We start from the raw sequence: 24,043 nt of genomic DNA on the forward strand, positions 1-24,043 counted from the left end.
AAAAAGATGATTTTCGAAAATTCGTCAAAATATTGTCAAAATGTGGAAAAGTCTCGTTACGTGATGCTGGCAAGACTGGCAAGTCATATTTTGAGACAAAATGTTTCCACTAGTACACAGGATGCTGTTTCGTACTTTTCAAAATTTTGGTACCTTTCGGAAAGTTTTTGAAAATCATGCTGTATCATGCGAACTTTCAAAATGTTCCAAAGAATCTAGATCGACGAGATGTCAAAACACTTCCGTCAATAAGAATTCTTGTCGAAAGAATTGGAAACTTGTGCGAAACAGTTGACTTCCAAGATTGACTAAAAGACGATTTTCGAAAATTCGCCAAAATCTTGTCACAATCTGGAAAAGTCTCGTTACGTAATGCTTGCGAGACTTCAAGTCATATTTTGAGACAAAATGTTTCCCACTAGTACACAGGATGCTGTTTCGTACTTTTCAAAATTTTGGTAACTTTCGGAAAATTTTTGAAAATCATGCTGTATCATGCGAACTTTCAAAAACTTCCAAAGAATCTAGATCAACGAGATGGCAAAACACTTCCGTCAATAGAATGAATTCTTGTCGAAAGAATTGAAAACTTGTGCGAAACAGTTGACTTCCAAGATTGACTAAAAGACGATTTTCGAAAATTCGCCAAAATCTTGTCACAATCTGGAAAAGTCTCGTTACGTAATGCTGGCGAGACTTCAAGTCATATTTTGAGACAAAATGTTTCCCACTAGTACACAGGATGCTGTTTCGTACTTTTCAAAATTTTGGTAACTTTCGGAAAATTTTTGAAAATCATGCTGTATCATGCGAACTTTCAAAAACTTCCAAAGAATCTAGATCAACGAGATGGCAAAACACTTCCGTCAATAGAATGAATTCTTGTCGAAAGAATTGAAAACTTGTGCGAAACAGTTGACTTCCAAGATTGACTAAAAGACGATTTTCGAAAATTCGCCAAAATCTTGTTACAAGCTGGAAAAGTCTCGTTACGTAATGCTGGCAAGACTGGCAAGTCATATTTTGAGACAAAATGTTTCCACTAGCACACAGGATGCTGTTTCGTATTTTCCAAAATTTTGGTAACATTCGGAAAATTTGTGAAAATCATGGTGTATCATGCGAACTTTCAAAATATTCCAAAGAATCTAGATCAACGAGATGTCAAAACACTTCCGTCAATAAGACTTCTTGTCGAAAGAATTGAAAACTTGTGCGAAATAGTTGACTTCCAAGATTGACTAAAAGACGATTTTCGAAAATTCGCCAAAATCTTGTCAAAATCTGGAAAAGTCTCGTTACGTAATGCTGGCGAGATTTCAAGTCATATTTTGAGACAAAATGTTTCCACTAGTACACAGGATGCTGTTTCGTACTTTTCAAAATTTTGGTAACTTTCGGAAAATTTTTGAAAATCATGCTGTATCATGCGAACTTTCAAAATGTTCCAAAGAATCTAGATCAACGAGATGTCAAAACACTTCCGTCAATAAGAATTCTTGTCGAAAGAATTGAAAACTTGTGCGAAAGAGTTGACTTTCAAGATTGACTAAAAGACGATTTTCGAAAATTCGCCAAAATCTTGTCACAATCTGGAAAAGTCTCGTTACGTTACGTAATGCGAGACTTCAAGTCATGTTTTGAGACAAAATTTCTTCTCAGGATGTTGTTTCATCTTTTTTAAAATTTTGGTAACTTTCGGAAATTTTTGAAAATCATATTGTATTCATGTTGAAGCATTTGACGTTGCCATTTGCATTTGAACCAATATTGGACTTCCCGAGCTGTCAGCAAATCCGAAATAAAATCTTTCGATGCCACATTTTAATTATTCATCGCTTTTTTCTATCCGTTCCTCTTCGCGCCTCTAAAATATTAATTTCTATTATAGTCGCCCTTATTCACAGATCTTTCCGCTACGCAAGTGTAATAAGGGAAAAATGTAAATATCGGGGCGGAAAAAGTTCAACGGCAGACTTGCAGTCGCTCCTGTAATTTATCAAGAACTCGATAAGTAAGGAAATTAATTGATCACAGTTGATTCTGAATATGTATTATGTTGGGTCGCTGAGCTGCTGAATTATTAACGAGTCATTTAATAATCGTTATATGGAGTGTCTCCTCGTTTGTTATCAAGACGTGGAAGATATTTTTTTAAGCGGATCATCCGAAACACCCGCAGCGGCTGCGATTTTTCATCGGGAAAGTCAATTAACACGTAGTTTTGAAGCGGCGCTCGATCGATCATCGGCGCTCGGGCTGGTTGCTTTATAGTGGCGCGGCGACTGGTCGCGCGGAAGCGGCAGACGCTGGCGCCATCTCGCGACCGCCGCAATCAAATTCCCATTTTCGGACAGATCACGATAACACTGGCCATGTGATGCGGAATCTTTACTCCGGAGGGTTAATTCGATCCCGTTTTCCGGCGAGTCGAGGGCCATTTGTATTCCGATGCGAATATGTAAATCAGGGGCGTTTCGGCATGTTTATAACGAAAGTGTTATAGTTTTAATTAGTTGGTGAAAATGGCAGGGCGTTCGAAAAACGTGCGCCGAGCGTGCAGGCAACGACTGGTCGAGATCTACACCGGCGATATGTTAAGTAGGATTTCTAATTTAACAACAATAGATCGATGGATTGGAATGTTAGGTCGACGGCGAAATATGTAAATGAATCAAAAACATGATACGGAGAGGCAGAACCGGAATGTAAAGTACACAGAATGGCTGTTTTTACACGATGCTAATAAATATGTAAAATCCGGAGAGTGTGGTGGAGATGTTAATCACAAAATAAATTCAGCCGAGTCGCTTCTGTCAATATTACGACTTTAGAACTGTCGATTCGGAATGACGGGTTCGTTTCTCTTGATTTTTCCGTTATCTGGTGGAAATGTTCGAGTGAAAGGTTGATAATGCGCCAACGAACAGCCAACTTGTCACCTCAATGTTTTAAGTCTGCCGCCAGTCAAAAGTAATCAAATCAGTCATTAGAGTAATCCATGTGGGTTTTAGTAATTTTTGCGGAGTTGCAATCAACAATGAAGTTCGACTTATTTCATTTTTCAACTCAGTACCTTCAAAAAGACATTTCGCGACCGCATAGTAGTCGCAGGCCATTTTGAGGCACTAGTGCGCGAACGTCGATTTTGCACACTAGTACTTCAAAATCATCCAAAAAGCATTCGCCTTTTTGAGCATTCTGAAAATAATTTGACACATTCGCGCAAATGAAGCACTCGCTCCTCCGTCGCTCGTGCCTAAAATAATGCGCTCATGCGCTTTTCGCACCCATTTCGTAAATAACTATTACCACATTTATATTCTGGGCGACGTTCACAATAATTTTTTTAGTTGCTCTTGCAGTTTCTTTTGTGGCATCCAGATTTGATTATTTGTTGTGTTATTTACGATTGCACCGGCCTGAGGCGGCGGCCGGAAGCACGGCCTCGACTTGCCGCCCCCACCGTGTACACTTTTATTATGCGTGCGTCCAAAAATTCGCCGTTCTTCCCGTATTACTTTCGTTCGTTTTATTCATGAAAGTTGCAAACATTTCCGTTTATGGCCGGGAAGAATGTGTAGAGAATTATTTAATCTCGCCGGCGGCGGGGGCGGCGGCAGCGCCGATGTTGAAAAGAAGCCCTCGTGGTGACTCTCAAGGTGCTCAACCATTCAGATATTCCGCAATACATCGCCTCCTTCACGGCCATTTCCAAGTCAATTTGGCGGTTCAACATCCCGCATGCAGACGCTAAGGAAATTCAATTAACTTTAATGGTTGATCCGACCATTGCCGACTGAGCGTTCAAACTTTGCGCACGGCACTAAAAAACCGACCCTCACCGACGCCTCCACCCGAATAATATCCTTGTAATGGATTTAGAATTAAGTGATCTGTTCGGTGGGAATGTCGCAACGTATTTTATTTGCATATTTGCGGGGATCCGGTGGTTTATTGCGAGATGAAAAACGGAAGGCGCGAGGGGAGAACGAGAAATGGGGGGCATCTGCCGAGAAGAGGGAGGAAGCGGACGGAGATATGAACACTTCTCTCACTTCGGACAGAAAATTGGCGGCGGCGGACGACGCTCGCCGCCGTCCTTGCACAACTTACACGCTTATGGTGTTAGGTGCGTGGAGTTAAGATGGGGTAACAGGACTGAGTTGCTCGAGAGAGAACGAACTTCCAAACCAAAGATGAAACTCTATACCAGACGCTTCTCTTAACTTTTCTAACTTTCCCGCTCTTCTCAAAATCTACGAAGTTTTTGTAAAAAAAATATGCTCGCACCACTAATTAATAGTTGAAGAGGAGTTGTGTTGTGTCTATCCCGGCGCATCCACCATTCTTACAACTAGAAAAATCACAGCAAATCGGTGATTTACGTTATTCTATTCTTGTCCACTGTCGGTTCTTTTTACATCTTTATCAACGTTTTTACGTAATACAAAATTTTAACAGGTTGTTATAAAATTAAAATGGACATTATTTGATGATAAAATACATAATGAGTACAATGTGATCAAAAAGAAAACAAATCAAAGCAGACATTGCAAATTTATCACTCATGAATTTTAGACATTATGGAATTATAATTGTACATTTTTATTATTATTATCTGATAATGGAGAGAGATCTCGGTTACTTGCCAACGGATTTTTATGAAATTTAAAATGCAGATATTTTAGACTGTGAAGGTTCAATTGGTAATAATAAAATTACCTCAAGTTAAAAAATGTAATTTTAACATATGTTTCCCTTATCGAAAAATAAGCGCGATTATTATTAGATTGTTAAACATTAAAAAATAGGGGTCTACACAAAAAATTAAGTAAATCACTTGTCTGATTCAACGAAAAGATTAGATTTTGTCGTTAAAAATTTAATGTAAAATTTGAAGGTATTTGAGCAGTTACCTTTTGAAACAATTGATGATTAATTGCCAAGCAACATTTTCTAAACCCTTTAAAATCTGTCAAAATTGGGCGCGCTTTATTAGAAACGGCAAATTGTGAAAATGCTCTAAAAATAGACTACAGCGGCAGAAATTTCAATATTGTTGAAAAAGGAAAAAAAAAATGCCTATGGAGAGTGTCGTAAGAACTTCAGTGACACAGTTCGTTTTCTCGTGGAACACTATCCAAATGTAGGTTTTACAAAATGTAAGGTTGACAGAGTCGTCAATTTATTTGAAGACACAGCAAGCGTACGTGAACTAAATTACCTTGCTAAAATATCCCGATCGTGTTTTAGTCCTTTATGGAAGAATTAAAGCATCCATTATAATAAATTACGTCCAAATGTTGTCTTTAACTTTGTAAGTGTTTGTAAGGTTAGCAAGATAAGCGTCAAATATGTCACCTGCGCTTCTGCGAAAAGGGATGGCCAAAATTCTGCAAAATTGCGCGTTTGTTTCATACGCGTCTACGTTTTTGCATTTGCAGCCACGTTTAACACAGTTTTTTGCTTTTTTCTTGCAAACCAGACGTCTTTCAAGGACGAGTTTATCTCTACAGCATTTTTTATTGACGATCAATTTTTTAAGTAAATCTTTATTGATTCAACATTTTAAAAAGGCATGTAAAAATTACGTTTTTAAGACTTGGGTGATTGCATTAATGGGATTCTTCACCGTCTAAAATATCTGCATTTTAAATTTCACAAAAATCCGCTGGAAATAACTGAGTTATTGGGCTCGAAAGTCTTAGCTGAGACACCCCGTATAACATTTTACATTCGTTGGAATGGGTAATTTACCAGCTTTTTTGCCAAACCCGACATTTCGCTGAAATGTCAAAGAAACGTCAACGAGATGCCGTTGTTAACCTAGAAAACAACTTTTCGATTTCGGCAAAGTTTACAGACGTTTGCTGTAATTGTTAATAACAATTATCCTAATAATTGCAATTCTGCAGTCTATTGAACAACAATTTGGACACTTTGACAACATTTTCTTTTTTTGCTGAAAACTTTCGATTTTCAGTTTTTGTCAAAAATGTAAATTTTCAGCTTCTTTTAATTTACATTGAAATTGCACATTACCGTGAAAAAATTCACCAAACAAATCTGGACTGTTCTGTAACAAAATCCAATGTTAGATCTTCGTGCAAGCTTGTTTTTCCTGATTTTATTCGAAACGCCAATAAACACGGTGACATTCTGATGTTCACTCAAAATGGAAACCACATATTTTAATTAATTATCTCGTATTTTGTACTTCAAAGGGAAATATAATATAGATGGGTCAGGTCAATCAACAGAATTAGATTTCAATAGTGGAGATTTATTATCCTGGCGAATTCACATTTGTACCAGAATGCTGATAATAAATTTTGGAAATTAAATCAGTTATTCTGCGTGCCAATAACTCAATTTTTTCCATAAACGAGAATTTTTTACCTATGTACAATAATCAATATTTTAAAAAATAAGTTCTTTCAAACATTTGTTAAAAATGTTTATTGCTAGCTAGGTACTTAGTGGACAAAAGTTAGCTCATGTAAATTACCATCATAGCTGCCCTATTTAGAATTTTTGAGTTTTCGCCATTTCCCTTGTAAGCAAAGTAAAGATGAGACCTATGGCAACTCTTTAGGATTTATGTCTTGTATTCAAAATTACAAAAACTTTACAAAAATACGGCGTCCAAACCGAAATTTTAATTAAGATGTGGAAACAGAATCGGAAGCCCAATTCTAGACCTTTTTCTTCCTAGCTTAATTCATTTTAGCTTCTAATATTTGAAGTTTAATGGATTTTTGTGTAAACATGTCTGCAACAACTACTCATTTTTTTTAAAGCCCCAAGACATGGCAACATTCTCGCGTTTATTCCATACTGATGTGCCATATATTTTAGTTATTCAGTTCTTGTTCTCAGCAGTAAGAAATGCAAACCGCAATTTACGAAATCGGATTTTTAATATTCAGCATTTGTCTTGCAGGTGCATCAAAACACATCAATTATTTACAGTGAATTACCCTATGTGATAACAGTGAATCTTTTTTCAAGAAACAATAAACTTTTTCGTCCGTCCGACGAATCCACCTATTAAAAAAAAAACTTGATATGTATTTTTAAATTTGTTTATTGTCGAAAGTAGTACATAAAATGTGCTTGTTAAAATTACGCACATAAAGGAATCCCTGGTCATTTGGAAAATATAATAGGTTAAGTGATTGTGTCGATAAATAAAGTGTAACCTCCATTTCAGTTTTCAAGCCAATTAAAGGAAGAAATTTCACAGTACAGTTCCACGAAGTGCTTGATAAAATACTGTTCCGGTCGTTTCCCCTAAAAAAAATTTAAGTATCAAATTTTATTCTAATTTCCTGATTAAGGTTAATAACATGCACACATTTTATTTATTCGTAGAATTTTTAAAATTGAAACACGTCCGCCACAATTTACACCACCTGGACGAAATACTTAAAACAATTGTTATCCCGGTACATCCACCATGTTTACTGTCAGAAAACTGACAACATATTTATTATTTATACTTAATTATCCACTACCAACACGGATTACGCGTCTTAAGCTCCTCTTGCGGTTTTCGTATTCGCACCGTGTCGTTGTTGAAAATAAACAACCGAAATTTGTTATTCTACTTTCTTTCAAAACCTTGTCGCCTGAGTAATTTCCCAAGGAAAATATTTACCGCACGGTGCATTCCGACGTAACGTATCACGTTCAAGTCTTGGTAAAAAAAAATGGTCTTGATTCAATTCGTTTTTGTTAAAAGTCAAAAATAAATATCGCAATGCAGTTGATCATACTTTAAGTTTTTGAAATCTGGGAAAACAACAGATGCGACATCTCTGTTCAATATAGATTACTTTTTATCTTTTTCTCTTGAAAAACCTGACCTAATTATTATAATAAATTGTTCTTGCCATTAAAAGTAAATAGTTATTTACAGTAAGAGTGAAGAAGGGAAAGTTTCGTTCACGCAAATTCAAGTGAAAGAAAGCGGCTTCACTCTCGAGTGCTGTATTTGGTTTTTTTCGATACCTCCTCAGAAAGTGAGTCTGGAACTTTGTGTTCAAAACTTTAAATAAAAATAAATCACATTTTGGGACGGATCGGTTGCTATGGAAAAAAATAAAATACAAATAACCAAAATTCTGTAACGTCAATAAAGTGGTTGTGTGTAAGTGCTGCGAGGTACCAAATGTTGCTCAAAAAATCAAAATTACGTTATCAGACAGGATTGGTAAAATTTATCAGTGAATGAAAACCAGTGGGTGAAAGCCAGTGAGCGAAAGTGAAGTGAACGAAAGAGAAATCGTCACCCTCAAATCGATCGTTCTAATTAACGCTTCGCTGCAGCACAAAACGAATTTTTAAAATTTTATTCGTCGCGTAATAAATATATAGATTGACAGAATTAACCCTCCGAATAAAAAATATCATCTCGTTTGATGGCGTTAAGGTTTAAATAATTCACCGCACACCTGGGGCTCATAAACTCGACACCATTTTAATCAGTGGTAAAAGCAACCAACGTGTGGTGCGCCCTCATTAAAAATTTACATAAATTTATTATGTCATAATTCGCTCGACCACGAAAATCGACGACGTATCGATGACTCGATTTTTCTTTTTTCCCCCGACCCCAAAAATTACGTTTCGATTTTTATCAATTATTCACGAAACAATCGAATTTTTTTTCCACCCACCGACAGCGTTTACCGTTTTTCCCCTGTTTTTTTCCTGCTGTCGTTCTTTTATTTTCCGATTACGATCGGCCGTAATAATATTTTAGTCCGCCACTAAATTACAGCCGGAATGCCGGAAATTGTAAATCGATGATGTTGTAATTAATGACTCTTCGAGTCGTTTTAAATCTCGTTCCCTCGACGTCATAAATTATTAATTCGGCGATTCCCATCGCCGGAACGGTGTTACTTCTGGTTCTTATTTTAATTGAATCGAGGGCGGATTTCTATTGAGGGATGTCTATTTTCGGTGGTTTAAAAACCCGATCATCTCGCATTGTGGCCGTGAATAATTCAGGACCGGCTCTGCAGGTTTCGTGTGCCATTATCGATTCCTGCCGGGACGTCAATGTGTATCGCATAAATAATTCCCAATCTATAAATGTTTTCGTTCACAGCAGTCATCAAAAGACACTCCAATTTTATTCGACCAAATTATCCATAAAACCGACAAATAATGCGATTAGATACTTAACGGTATTAAAAAGCATAAGGGAGGGTTTATCGACCCAGTTCCGACGGTAATATCGTTAATACTCGCCCGTACGTCAAACCCCCCAACCCCCAAACAGGGAAACACTCCAAATGTACAAACGAAATCCTGACGCTGTAAAATTTTAAACCATCAACTCCAATTAGCACAACACAAAATGTTTTCTGCTACCAAGGCCAAAAAGTGATTTTTTTTCGTCCGAGTCTGGTTTTCTGGCCGAGGCGCAGCCGAGGCTTGAAACTGGCGAGGACAAAAGGCACTTTTTGACAGAAGTGCACATAATTTCTTTTAGGCGACCGCACGAACAACAAAGCAAAAGATATCATTGGAAAAATTACAAATTTATTTTGTATCTACCTTGATTGATACATTTATTAATACATATTAACAAATTTTTTGGTGACAGGACAATTATCGGTTTTGTCGGTTTCGTTGCTAACGTACTAAAGAGGCCAACAGATAGCGCGCCACGGTCAACGTTCGAAAAAATGCGTCCGTAAAAAGTTACTTTTCGTCCGCTTGTGAATACGTAAAAGTTTGAAATGCAAAGAGTGGAATTCGTTTTGGCGATTGATTCCATCGAGTGCAGAAGTATATCGAGCAAAAAGCAAAAAGAAAAGTTGATCAAATCGGCTTTACAGTGGCGTGCCCTACATTTTAGTTATGCTATATGCTTAATAGGACTACACTCTGGGCAAGTGTCTTTTAAGAAGCATTTAGCAGGATGGACACGTTTGAGTGAACTGAATGACTGAAAAGCAAAAATGAAATTTTTGAAAAATAATAATTTCAATTATTTTTCATTAGATTCCAAAATATTTCAGAGCAATCTTTGTTCTAGATTAAAAGTAGAATAATTTTTGGCATAATTTCACGGTTTTCCACAGTGCAGTAATTTGGGAAATGAAAGTTAAATATTAGAATTTGTGATGTTAAATAAAAAATAAGAAAAAGAGATAAGGCACGTGCTGGTGTTTGAGGTGACTGTTTGAGATGAAAATGATGATTTTTGCGATTTTGACCCTCGGCTCGAAATTAGCTAGTGCAAACGCTTTAAGTAGCTTTCCTTGTACTTTTCCGGGGATAAACTGGAGTGAAATTTTTCCGTCCCCCTGGGCGTCCCTCCGGAAAATCGATCCCCCCGCCTGGGTTTTTTCCCGATTGGATCCGTCGAAAGCCGGTCCCCTCCTCGTCGTTTCCATTATTGTTGATAATTGCAAGAAACGAGTTAATTTTCGGTTATGATTCCGTCTGAAACTTTATTAACTACCTACTTTAAAGTCGCTGCCGTCTCGGTCGGCGCAAACGGGGCGAACTTCCAATTTTTATGCAAATTCAAAATCAAAGGAATAATAGGCAACTCTGCGAAAATTATCCAGCCAACAAAGTAAATAGTGAATTAAGCTACAAACCGGCGAAGTTTGGAAAACATTTAAAAATGCTAATTTAAATTGACATTGTGAAATGAGCTGTGGCACAACGAACGAAGACGGATGCTGCACGGTTTGGAAAGTTCCAAGTTTGGAAAACAAGAAGACGACGGGAAAAGTGCGATTTTTCCGGCAACCATAATTTATGCACCGCCGACCGTGATCGGTGGAAACTCATAAACCGGCGAAATTTAATTTCGATCCCGTCTAATAAAAGGCGAGGAAGGCGTCTTCGCCACGACAAGTTCGATTCATTGTCGGCTCCGCTGCAGGATTTTCCCTTTGAATTCGAACGGGATGTTGCAAATATCAACGAAGACGACGAGTTTCTTCTTATTTGTAAAGTCGTTACGCTTTTAACGATTCATCAACCGGTGCAGACGCCTTTTCGGGCATGATAGATGATGGATCTGTCGCTAGATGGAATATTTTTTTCGACAAAACTAGACTCTGCCAGGGGAGTTTCTGTTAAAGCTCTACAGCCGTCAAAAGTTTCTGATTAAATTGTGATTAAAGGCAACATTCAACTTCGCTTTGCAAAAATTGCGAAGAGTCTCGGTTAAATTCGATGTCCAAAACAGTTTCCAAACATTAATTAAAAAAAGATTTTTAGGATGTCTTCTCGGTGCTTTTTAAATTTCGAGCTCCAACCAGAGTGGATTAATTATTACTGTTGTAATAGCGTTGCTGAATTGTAATTTTTCAACTAAATCTCATTGTTGCTAAGTATCGATTCAATAGTTTTGATTTTTTGTATTATTTTGGAAAGAATATTGATACGATCTGGAATAAACCGAGAAATTACTTGTGTAGTAACAAAATACCAAAAGCGGAAACCTCTACAAGCTTTGGCTTTATGCAGTAAGAGGAAATAGCAAAATGTGCTAAGACAGTGACAGTTTCACACACTACGAAGAAACCAAACCTCTAAACATTTTGGAAGAATTTTCAAAGACACGAGGATTATTTGTTTCCCATAAAATATTTCAATGATAATGGATGATCAATTTTTGTTGTTGTTGGTTATCATGTTGGTATTGTCTAAAGGATTCTGGCAGCGTCAGCCAATACGGGGGAATATCCCAAGTTTCAATTGTTTTTTGCCAACCATCATAAAATTCCCCAGAATTTTAAAATTCTTACTTTTGATCTAAAAACGGCTCAAAAGGTGCAAAATTTAAAAAATAGCATATTACATGCGTTTAATAAATAATAAGAGGTATTGTCGCACTCGCTTCGCTCGTCGTGCCCCAAACACGCGCGTGCGCCAATACCCTTACATAATAATACTGTTGGACGCGCTATTATGTTCATTCGGCACTAGCTTACTTGGACTTGATTAAAAGAAAATAAATAAATAAAACTTTTGGTAAAGCCTTTGTAAAGATTAATAGACTAATGGTTAAAAAGTCCAATTAACTAGGCAGTTCTAAGATTAAGAAAGAAAGTGTTGAAAAAGACAGAAACTTATCTCTTAAATCTTCTGGTTGAATTTTTTTATACACTTATAATTTTCAGAAATTTTAGCAAATTGTAGTAATTTTCAAAGTACGAGTACTTAGATAAAATTTCAATTATGTACTTTCCTTGCCCTTAGAAAATTGAGATCTATTTCTCACATGATCGAATTTTCGTCTAATTTTCAAAAAAAAATGTTTGGCTATTTTGGATTTCGTTGAAATAGATTAATCTGACATTCAAATTGCAAATAAAAATCGTAATCACCGTAAGCTTCTTGGAAAACTTTATCGAATTCACGTAGCGTAAGTAAAACATCTTTTACATTTGTTATTTTTAGAAAATTTTAGGTAAGCTCTATAGATCGCTGAAAATAAGCATTTTCATCGATAGCTCATTTCAAAAATGGGATCTGCCTCGCCGTTTTTAAGTGACCTGCATGTTTAGGCTCACAATTTTAGAAGCTTTTATTACTCTTCTCATTAAACGTTATTTCCTCCTCAATTCCTCCTCAAAACAAAGAGTAAAGTAGCACAATTTTTTTCTCTTGAAAATAAAAACACAGCCGATTCAGTTAACTTATTGATATTGGGATTGTTCTGTTGACATCGTACGCCAAAGCAACAATAAAGTAATGTATAAAGAAGAAAATTAAAAGTACCCTTGAGAAACACAATACAAAAAAAAAAAAAAGAAAATATTGAATGATGTCACGTTGACAGTGATATGTTACGTCACCATGTTGTGGCGAAGGAGAAACCTAGTGGGACCTGCTTTGCTGTCCTTTTGCACAAGTATTTTTGCCAATGAAATGCATTAGGTCTTGCAAACAATAGCACATTTACCGCGGGACTAAAATACCTTTTCATCCATGGTGTAATTATTACCCTCGCTGCGCTGGCGCAATAAACTTCCACTCGAAAAGAAGATATCCCCTTTAATCTCCTGTCATATACCACTATTTGCATAGTAACTCAGTTGGGAATAAAATTGTTGTGTCATTAAATCTCTCTCTCTCTTTCTCTGAGGGTGTCGAGATAACTCTTTCAGGAAGTGGACTTTCTATTGTTAAAAACTATTCCTTCAGGATAAACAAATCTAGGGTGGAAGTTTATAGAAATTTTGTTGAAAAATTCGGTCAAAGTAAAAAAAAACGTAGAAGCTTTGGTAATTGTTCACTTTAACTACTTCTGCAATTTTCGCGTTTTTTCTGGCTAGACAGCCTCTGGGCGTCCTCCTAGGTCGTGTCCCACCATTCAAACCTTGTGCAAATGCCTTTTTTTTTCTCTTGTTGTGTTTCAAGGTCGCGTCAAGGTCGCGCCAAGTCTTAGTATAACTAAAAGGTAAGGAACATTTTCATTTTCACAAGGTTTGACTGATGGGAACTGATGTAGGAGGACGTCCTGAGGCTGTCTAGCCAGAAAAAACGCGAAAATTCCAGAAGTAGTTAAAGTGAACAATTACCGAAGCTTTTAATAATTGTTAAGGATATGGTTTTCTTTTTTTTATTCTGTTTTTTTTTTCCTTATTTGTTTTAATATGATTGGGTTATGAGTTCAATTAAATCATTTGTTTTATGCTTGAGCATTTTCTTGATGTTAGAAAGTTTCCTAAAAATACTTTTTTTTATTTATTATTACTCCAACTTTTTTCTTGTAATTGTTTTTTTTTATCTCATTGCTGCTCATTTAAATTATGATGTTTTTGTTGTTATTTTTTTGTGGGACTCAGGATCTTTTTATTGGTCAAAGAATTCCTCACGAAATTAATTCATTGATTTTAATAACTCTCCTTTTCTTTCTTTCAAATTAAATTCAATTACATAATTTCGTTCACGTTTTATTTTGCCTTTTAAATTTATCTCCTTTCAAACACATCATTTCTGATTTATTTGAAATAAACATGCCCAGTACAAAAATTATTACTCTTATACTAACAATTATTATAAAACTCTTTCATCCAAGCAAGGACAAAACCACAGAGGAACAATACAAAAATATAAATGTACAATTTATCTTCGTCTATGACTTCATTCCGACACAGATTTTCTACAATTTCCGATCGTTTTATGGTCGAGAGATCGCACATATTTGGTGCATCGGTTTAAATTGTCTTTGAAAAAATGTTACAGACGGAGGGATGAAGCCGTAATTTTTTTTTATTCTTTGAGGTTCACCTAAAATTTAATAAAAATGTAAATTCAGAAAATTGTGAAACAACTAATCCTTTCTTTCCAGGAAATTTTTTGCGGATTATTTTTCAGGGTATCGTATTTGAAGTGGAGTGTTACACTTTGACCCGAAATTAAATTTACTAGAAAAAAATAATTTATTCTTCAGGAACTCGAGACGCTTCGCAGGTGCATCTTTCTGCAAGTCGCGAAAGAAATTGTTGATCGGAGTGATCAATTTGTGGAGTCGAACATCCGATTCGGTGTAGTTTTCGCGGTCGATGATGAAGAGGAATTTTTCGGTCGGCAATTTCCCGTTTAAAATTTGGATGTTTCGTCGCTCTTTTTTATCGCCTTCATCCATCATCGCACTAATCTCGTAATTTAAAAGCCGTAAAACCGGCCGCCTCTGTTTATTCCTTCTGTTGGCCTCCTAACATTTTTCAAAGAGCACCCTCGCCGGCAAACAGATCAATCACCCGCCGAGAGAAAGAGATGGCACCGACACCGCCGCCTCCGGTGGCCGCCGCCATACATCAGCGAGATCGCGTGCAACAGGTAACGCGTCCTCGGCCGCCCCCGCCCCGTCCCCGGCCGTCGTTAGTATGCGGCCCGAAACTGCTGTTCCAGGCCCCATTGTTACGTCCTCCTGCCCATTGACCTCGCCTAAATGGGCTGCATATGTAAATCGCGGGGCCGTTTTCTCCTTGCGCGATGTTTCGGGGGCGGCCTCCGGTGGGGCGGGATGCGGCGGCATATGAATGAAGGGCTCGCTTCCGGTTCGACTTTGCATCGGCAACTTGATTCAATGTTTCCGGGGGTTTTTTGCCGACGCTGGCGGGGATGAAAGGCTTTATGCATTATGCATCGCGGACGGGAGGAATAACATCAATTTGCGTTTTATATGCGCGCCATTTTTACAAGCATTATTCCGTTTATGGACGCCATTATGAAGGAGAACGGACGATTTTCGTTTTTATTCGAACAAGTGTTCCGGAGGCATCGAATTAAATCGGCTTAAATGCGCCGATAACGGCGATCGCGAAACAGGCGAAATTACCACGCGAATATGCAAAATGAAGAAAAAATTCAAGTGATATTTTTTCGCGGTGTTTTCTTACAAAATCAACAAAAACGGATGTTTTCCGAGCGATTTGCGCAAATTTCTCGCGTTCTGGCACAGCTGTACTCACTTTTAAAAATCAGGTTCGCGGATGATACAACTGAAGTATTTCCATTTGATCAGGTGCTTTTTCAGATTCTTGTTTTTGTTTATTTTCTCGTAAAATTTCCTACTTTATCTATCAAGTTTACGACCAAAGGAATTTATTGCCTTCAACCAACCGTAAAAAATAGGGATGCTTTTTACGTAATGCATTGTTGAAAAGTGATCATAAAGTCTACGCAAGTAACAGGACAAAATTAAAATTTTTACGTCATTTTACACATATTGTGTTATCATTATTGTTTCATTTTTGCCTGTATTACAGAAAAAGGATTTGCGGAACGTAAGGGGAAACAATTGAACACATCATTTCTTCTTGCACCGTTTTGGCTCAAAGCGAATATAAGAAACGTCATGATATATTCGCTAAAATTATACACATGAATTTATCTGTTAAATTCAATTTATTAAAGAATACACAACCACATTATAGTTATACACCAGAAAGTTGTGAAAATGTGTGCATTAGTTAGTAGTAGATTATATCATTAAGAGTAGAAGTGAGTCTTTTTGTGCTAGGCCCAGAGATTGAAGACCGAGACAAAGTTGAGGTCGCCAACTGGGCGAAGCACAAAAAGACCTTTTTCAAAATGAAATAAAAATTGCAAATGAGATAGGAATTGGATTTTTCAGCGTCGTTTTCTCTCGTTAAAGTACATCTTTTATTCTTCTTTCTGAAACTCTCCGCAGAACAGCAACTCTTTAAAATGGCAAAGCTTTGCATTACTTCAGATTTAAATGCAGATTGATTTTAAACCGAGTTCAAATTAAGTAGATATCAAATCAAAACAATCGTAGGGAATAAAAGGATAGACAATTCACTACTGTGCGCGATCCTAGCCACTTTAAAACGAAATTTAATTTCGTTCCTGTCGTTTTAATCGTCGTTTCAAATATTTAATTTAAAAATGAAATTAGCAATCCTGTCTCTTCACAAAAACCAACGTGAAATGCCCCAAAGGTAAGAGCAGTCGAGTTCCCAAAATTCCTCCAAACTTAAAATTGTCTCCCTCGGGATTTTTTCCTGGTTTTGATTGAATTTCATCCGCACCTTGTCCATCTTCGAGTCAGGCGTAATTAGCACGTCTGCACGGGCCGAGCAACCACGATTTACGACACCTCCTGCACGAACGATAGCCTAACGAGCCGGAGCTTAAAGCTGGCGATCGACACGCCACCTGCTCTAAAAATATGCAAGTTTTATTGCAGCCGAAGAAAACACGTGTTAGGCAAGTCGGAGTGGCAATTAAGATTCATGCGACTCCGGCGCACAGAGCGAACACGAAAGCAAATAATCCGGAAAGCTTAATAGTCAGAAAAGGAGGAGGCGGCGAGGGGCGAGTGCATCCTGCAGGACCTCTTACATATTCATCAGGGGTTATCTGTCGGACAAGCTGCGGCCTGCTCGAAACGATAAAGGAATATTTACTCTACTTACAGTCTGTAATTAAGCACACCTATATTTGCATGCCTGATTAGATCTGGGCCGCTCCGATAGCCATTTGCATGGAGTTTTGTTTGTGTTGGGCTAATCACGTCACATTTTATCAACTCACACACATACGTACGAGACCCGGTTCCGGTACGTGCCCGGATATAGTGGAATCTCACTTTGTGTAATATTCTAATTAGATTTCTTATGTAACAAACGGGAAAAGCCGCTTCCCGACCGACGATCTTTCCTTTCCCGTCTCTCTCTCTCTCCGTTTTATTTTTTGTTTCATTTAATTTTTTTTCTGTTGATTATTTTTTCCGCCGACGTCGGCTCAAATTATGTTTGTTTTAGACGAGCTTACGACGAGATTTACGTTCCGATTATTGTCTACGTTTGTTTTGGTTGATGAACTTTGCCTCGTTTTAAAGTTTATTAAAGTATTATAACACCCGGAGCCAGCGAAAATTTTAAAAGTTTCCGGACCAGGTATTTATTTCTAATTAGCGACGGGAAAACTTCGCATCCGCGGAGAGGAGGGAGTTGCACTTGTCGATTTCATAAACCCTCTCTCACACAAACAAAAGGCTGCGCAATTTTCCAAATAACCAATAATTATTGAAAAACATAATATGAAATGTTCAAACAAATAGAAATTATTTCTGCACGAGCGCAGCGAGGACAATAACTACGCGAGGGATGAAAGGATGCACTTTAGTCTCTTGTCATATGTATTATATTCTATTATACACTTAACGCATGAATTAATTATAAAGACGAAATGAATTGCAAATCCTTAATAGTTATTTGTGCATGAAGGGCAAAAAGTGCATCTTTTTCGTCCGAGTCTAGTTTTCGGGCCGAGGCGCAACCGAGGCTTTGAAAACATGCGAGGACAAAAGGCACTTTTTGCAGAGGTGCACATTAAATTGTTTAGGCGACCGCACGAACTACAAAGCAAAAGACATTTTTTTTAATCAGCTTGCCAACAAAACTAGAAATTTACTATTTGCAATAGGTACAATTGCTTATTTACACAAATTATGGTGAGAGGACAATTGGCGGTTTTATCGGTCTCGTTAACTTACTAAACAGACTAACAGATGGCGCAACGGTCAGCGTCCGAAAAAGAGTTGCTTTTCGTCCGCTTGTGAGTACGTAAAATTATCGTTTTCAGTAAAACGATCAAAGAAGATCCATGCACGTGAGAATTTGGGGCGCTGAACGTCGGCTCCTTGTAGCGTTTTTCGTTCGGATCGTGTAGTGCTCAGAGGCGTTCCTCCGTGAGCATAATTTGGATTAACGAGCATCCTCGCGGAGCTCCGCTCACAAAAGGAACACGCCTTCATTGTGGTGTAATTTTTTAATTTTAAATCAAAACCACGACCCTCGCCCAATCAATAAATCGTTACGGACAGACAATCCGGGTCTTGTTGTGAAAACGCCCGCTCGAAACGGGATCCGAAAGTTTTTTTTCCCGCCGCGGGACCTCAAAGTTGAATTGAAAATCTTTTCAAGTTTCACCTGTCATTTCCATCCGCAAATCGTCCAAGGATCCGGAATTAATTAAAGGGAAAAAAATTAAGCGGGGACCGTCCTTTGGGGCCGGTCCGACCGTGCACGATCGGACTTGCTCAACTCCGTCGTCTATCGGAAGTTTCTCCCCCCGGACTCGCCCCCGCCGCAACACAAAGAACTCCATCAGCCACGGAATGCCGCAGATGCTTACTTTGCATGCAAACAATTAAATCCGTTTCAACAATTATGAGCTGCGGATTCTCAAGACGGGATGTGCTACATTCCGGTGAGCCTTTGCTCGCGTCCACGGACGTGCAATCCTGGAGAAGCCGGCGAATGGGGACCATTACATAGTCCGGTAGTTTAGCATCTCCGCTATTTCTAACATGCATTCCTGGTGCCCCACTAATCGCGCACAACGGGTGCAATTAGTGCCGAGGCGAAGCCCCGAGGCGGACTTAAGTCTTATTGATTTTGCAAAAGTGCTACTGGATTAATTTAATTGTTTGCGCCTTGTGTTTAGGCAACCAAGTAATCACATCGTTTGCTACCTTTCGTGGTGTAGGTGCACCTCAACAAAAGACAAAACAAGGTCTTGGTATCAGAGAGGAGCAGAGTCCGGGTTGCCCTCGTGATTTCACTCAGCCTGTTGAATATTAATCGGAGATGCCAGAGCCGAAGCCTTCCAGCACTTAAAGTATTGGCCACCGGCATCTCCATAATTAACATCCGAATCTTGAACGGAATCGCCCCGGACCAGATTACGCGCGTTCCGGTCCAGATCCGGGTTTTTCCCGGACCCTAATCATCATAATCGCGGGGCAAATTCGTCTTAATTGCAATCTCCGGTCGGGTGTTGGCCGCGAGGAGTCCCAGGTACATAAACAAGGGCGTCGAGGGGCCGCTTTTAATTTCCTAAATGAATACGAATGTGGGCGGGAGAATGCACCCAATTTGCCGGTCAATTAGGTCGGCAAAAGAATAATTCAGACGCAATTCCGTGCGTACCGTTGGTGGAATGCGGTGCGTGCAATTTGGCGCCGTCTAAAAATTCATAAAAGCGAGCGGGCGGCGCGAAAACCGTTCCCGAACTAATTAAACATTGAAGGGTCGGTGTGTGTGTGTGTTTTTTTTCGTCTACGCCCCGGTTCTATTTCGGCAAAAAAAGTTTGATGCGCGCCGTTTACCATATTCATCCCTGTCGAAAGTTGGAGCGCCAGATCAATTTTCAATACAAATATTAAAGTCGTTTGCATAGCGAAGCTGGAAAAGAACACAAAGAAGGGCACAAACTCGAGACCAAGTCGCTAAACAAACTCAAACAATAGAGGAAAGAATAGCAGTCGAAAGGAGGAAGTCGAACCACGCCGATTAAAACGAATATTTTCGTCCCGTTTCTGTATCGATGCGACGTGTGTGTGGGTGTGTGTGCATTGCTTTCCGGGGGTTAATACCTTCACTGCGAGTTTCCCTAACAAGTATATAAGATCCGAAGTGCAAATCTTTGAAAACGATTTTCTCTCAAGCGAGAGGATTACAGTGAAATTGCTTGATGTGAAGTTTTGGAACTTAAATTACTTGTTCATCATATCGACACGTACTCGACTTCCAGTTTCGAGTCATGTAATGGCAATAAATAATAAATTTCTATAGTTCACGCTCCAACAGATGGAGATGGTGATCGAGCTTTCGCCTGATCGTTCTTACGAACGTCGCCGGACGCGGCCGAACAATGCCAATCCCTAGACAATTCTGGCGACCTGAGGAGGTATCAAATCGGGATTCCTTTAATGCAGCGGACGACTTGGCTTCAAAAAATGGGGAAAGTACCGGCCACAGACGCTATTCTTTGATCTGGAAGTCAACTTTGAAGCTGCTATCGGTACTTAATACAGACTGTCCATAAAAGAATGTAGGATCGCCGATGGCTCTGGAATTTGAATTTGCCACCTCGTTTACATTCATGAAATACTAATCGCAAACTGTCAAATATTCACGAGCTGTCAACACAAAGTCAACTTAACCTCATTTCCGCTTTCGAAGTCGTGCTTTGTTGTTTCTTGCGTGTCTGGTCTGTTTATTCTTAAAAGATAAGTTCCGGTGGTGTTACAAAGTTATTGTCTTTATCTGTTTGAAAAATTGAAAATCAGCTTAATTTTATAACCTGGCAAATATTCTAGAAGTGATTCATAAAATGGTCTTCACATTTGAACAAAATAATTAATTATAATGTCTTATTACTGCAACGGTGTTAAAAGAGACGGAGAATGGACATACAGCATTCAAGCTTGCAAAGAAAAAATTTTAGCCAACTACCCGGACCTAACCAGACTGGCTCGCAGTACATTTCATAAAATCGTTAAAATGAACTGCATTTACATCCATACAAAGTAACAACAGTACAAGAGCTTCTCCCTAATGACCGTGAAAGCTGCATAAATTGGTTTCAGAATAGTCGCCTGACTTAACTCCCTTAGACCAATTTCTTCTGAGGGTTGCATATCGTAGAAAATGCTAACATTATTCGGTTTCTGGTGAAACAGTCGGCAAACTTTCAACGCCTACTAGGATCCCACATTCGTTTATACACACTCTACACATAATCAATCAGGAGAACGAGACGTATCCAGCGAACCCAGAATCATTCCCGTAGCTCCTGTAGCTAAAATTATTGGGGTAGGCCCAAAATATAAAACTTTCAATCACCCCACACATGAATTGGTCCAAATTAAATGTGGTCCACGTGATAGAACTCAACGAAAGGATCCCACTGAAACAAGAATCGTTGCGTTGCGGCCGCTGTGAAAAAAGTTATGAACCAAAAAGATGTTTATTTGTGTTTTTTGCGATTTTCTCGAAAACTATCGGATCAAGTCTAAATGTTTTCAGTTCAAAAGAAGCACATCGAAGAGAGGAATCGAATTGTGCAAGATTCATCCGATATGTAGCTTAATAAGGGAGCTGTGGCCGTTTAAAGTTTTTCTTTAGCTGAAAAAAGAGAGCAGGGGGAGGACATGGTTTTTCGAAAAACTTCTGGAATCCGAACCGAATGGGGGTCGATTTAATGTAATGGACGAGATGTTTTGGATAGTTATTTATGTGACGCGCTTAGTAAATTAATCTTTACGGGCGCGCTGGCACTTGTGGAACGAGTGACGTAAGGAACGAGTCTCCATAAGCCAGTAAGCCCAGTAAAGATTAATTGCTAAACGAGTTGCATACAAACAAAAGGATTCCATAGCAGCAAGAATTATTGCGCTAGGACCGCTGTGAAAAAAGTTATTTGCAAAAAACGATGATTTTTTTTTAGTTTTTTGCGAAATTCACGAAAAATTCTAAATGGCTCCGATGCACCAGGAAACGCACCGGCCCCGCTGCCGATCCATTAAAATCCGCAGTCGAAAACAGAAATACCGGCACATTAAATCTTCCGGACTGTTACACGCGAACAATTACGAGCCTGTAATCTTGCGAAATCGAGCGCGAAAGAGTTATCTCTCGCCAGTCATAATCCCAGGGATGCACCGCGCCGGACACGCGGGAACCTGCATAACCGACCGTACCGTCGCGTCCCCGTTCCATCTCAGGTGGCCGTGTTGTTCGCAAAGTGACAACCAATTCCCCGACATGTCAGGACGTAGTGAATTGCAAACGGTACGTTATTGACGGCGAAAGGGACGCCCGTACCGGGGAAAGCTTTCCGGAGACGTTCGGGAATATTGTTTTCCGCAGGAGGACCTCGAAGAATTCCGGGGATTTCTCGTTTTTTATGCACACTACGGCGGAAAGCAATAAGTGACGATTCGACGGCTGTTAGGGCCGCGTGGGGCGTTTAATAAATTAAATGGAGGCACACGCGACTCCCCGGGGACGGAGGCTCCGGGGGAGGCGGTTTCGGGGGGCTGCTAATTTGTCGCAGACGCGAGATGCCACCGCGGAGGTGGCAGCGCCTGACAGCGAAAACTTTAGACAAATAATAATAATGATAATAATAATAATTGGCTCAAAGCGAATATAAGAAACGTCATGATATATTCGCTAAAATTATACACATGAATTTAGCAATTAAACTCAACTTATTAAAGGATACACAACCACATTATATTTATAAACCAGAAAGTTGTTTGGAAAATGACAATTACAACAGACCAAACATTATTATTTTAAATAAACAACAAAAGCAAGCACTCGATAGCGAAAATTTTGGCCATTAAAAAATTGTCTTTAACAGACAGAATGTGTTACTGTTGCTTCAAACATGACAAACAACTACACGATTTCTCTATTCCTTCTGCTCTTTTGCAAATAGCTACTCTGAAATGACATGACCTGTACACCTTTTAATGTAATTCTTGACGACAGTTTTTTATTTAAATCAAGAATATGACAGTTTTCAATTGTTTATTCTTGAGAAGAGCTAAATGGTGCTCTTCTGTCTGTTTCAAACTAGGAAAAATTACATCGAGTCTAATTAGTACTAATTAATCAAAAGCTGTGGACCTCTTTACGCAAAGCAATTGTCGTTTCCTTTATCCCTGTTGTGTAGATTCGACACGGTAAACTTTTATTAGCGTCTGACGAAGCAATCGAACTGACCATCATTAATTATGATTAGTTGGCAATTAATTTGCGATCGACCTAGAGTCGAAAGTTTAATTAAGGCTCAAGCTTGCCTCGTCTCGAGAGACGCACAAAGACTAAAAAAAAACCGTTCCCCCCTAAAAAATAATCGATCTCGTCTGAGCATCGTTACGCGCTAATAAATCACAATTTAAAACATCGACTCGGCGGTGATTCGCCCCCGGAGCGGGTCGCCACCCCTTTGACCGCCAAATCGAAGAGCAATCTGCGGCGAAAAATAAAACGTGACCGTCTAAAAAATAATCCGGGGGGCCATCCGTCGCTCATCGAAATAAAGTATGCGTTTCGGATGATTAATGCCGACGGATTCTTATGGGGGCATCATCGATTACGGCCCGGAGGGACGGAGCGACGGGGGGCGGCGTCGGGACGCGGAAAACCGCGTTCAGACATCGGAATGTCATTTTCTCGGCTTTCCGACAGCTTCTCTTTGTTAGGCTGTCGACCGCAAGATATTTCCATCCCCCCCGACGAAAAATATCTGCGGATCCGGGGACGGCGTCTTTCGTGCGGAAAGTCACGACCCCGGCCGCAGGTAAGAATGTCCACCGAAAATGAGAATCTAACTTTTGGCGGCGCCGTGACGGCGACGTGTGCGTCGATGATGGATGGCCGGTTTTATCTCGATGCGCACGATAATAACCTAATAAAAGTTTTGATGCGGACGACGGGGCAGGTGTTGCGGAGGATGGGCAAATTAAAAAATGGAAGAGGAACGACGAGCATCACGTGAAATCGACACAGCACAACAACAAGGGAGCGATGCGGGACACGTAAATGTAGATTTGGGGTTACTAATGTATCCACAAATAAAATATTTAGAGGTGGAGCGGGCGTAGGTGGATCGGTGAGAGTTGCTCGATTCTGGTGGAGTAATTATCTTAATTACTATTGATGTACTTGACGACTGACTCAAGCAAGAAATTCACCTTCTTAAATAGCGTCCGCTCGAG

The 24,043-nt window shown here is 39.1% G+C and overlaps 1 protein-coding gene across 4 annotated transcripts in view; it reads left to right on the plus strand.

The window, feature by feature from the left end:
• LOC138136305 (heterogeneous nuclear ribonucleoprotein C) overlaps positions 1 to 24,043 on the plus strand; it is a 226,195-nt gene that overhangs the window by 186,722 nt on the left and 15,430 nt on the right. The gene's annotated exons all lie outside the window — the stretch shown is intronic.

The sequence above is a fragment of the Tenebrio molitor genome, chromosome 1 (genome assembly GCF_963966145.1).
Source record: "Tenebrio molitor chromosome 1, icTenMoli1.1, whole genome shotgun sequence".
In the NCBI taxonomy this organism is placed as follows: domain Eukaryota; kingdom Metazoa; phylum Arthropoda; class Insecta; order Coleoptera; family Tenebrionidae; genus Tenebrio; species Tenebrio molitor.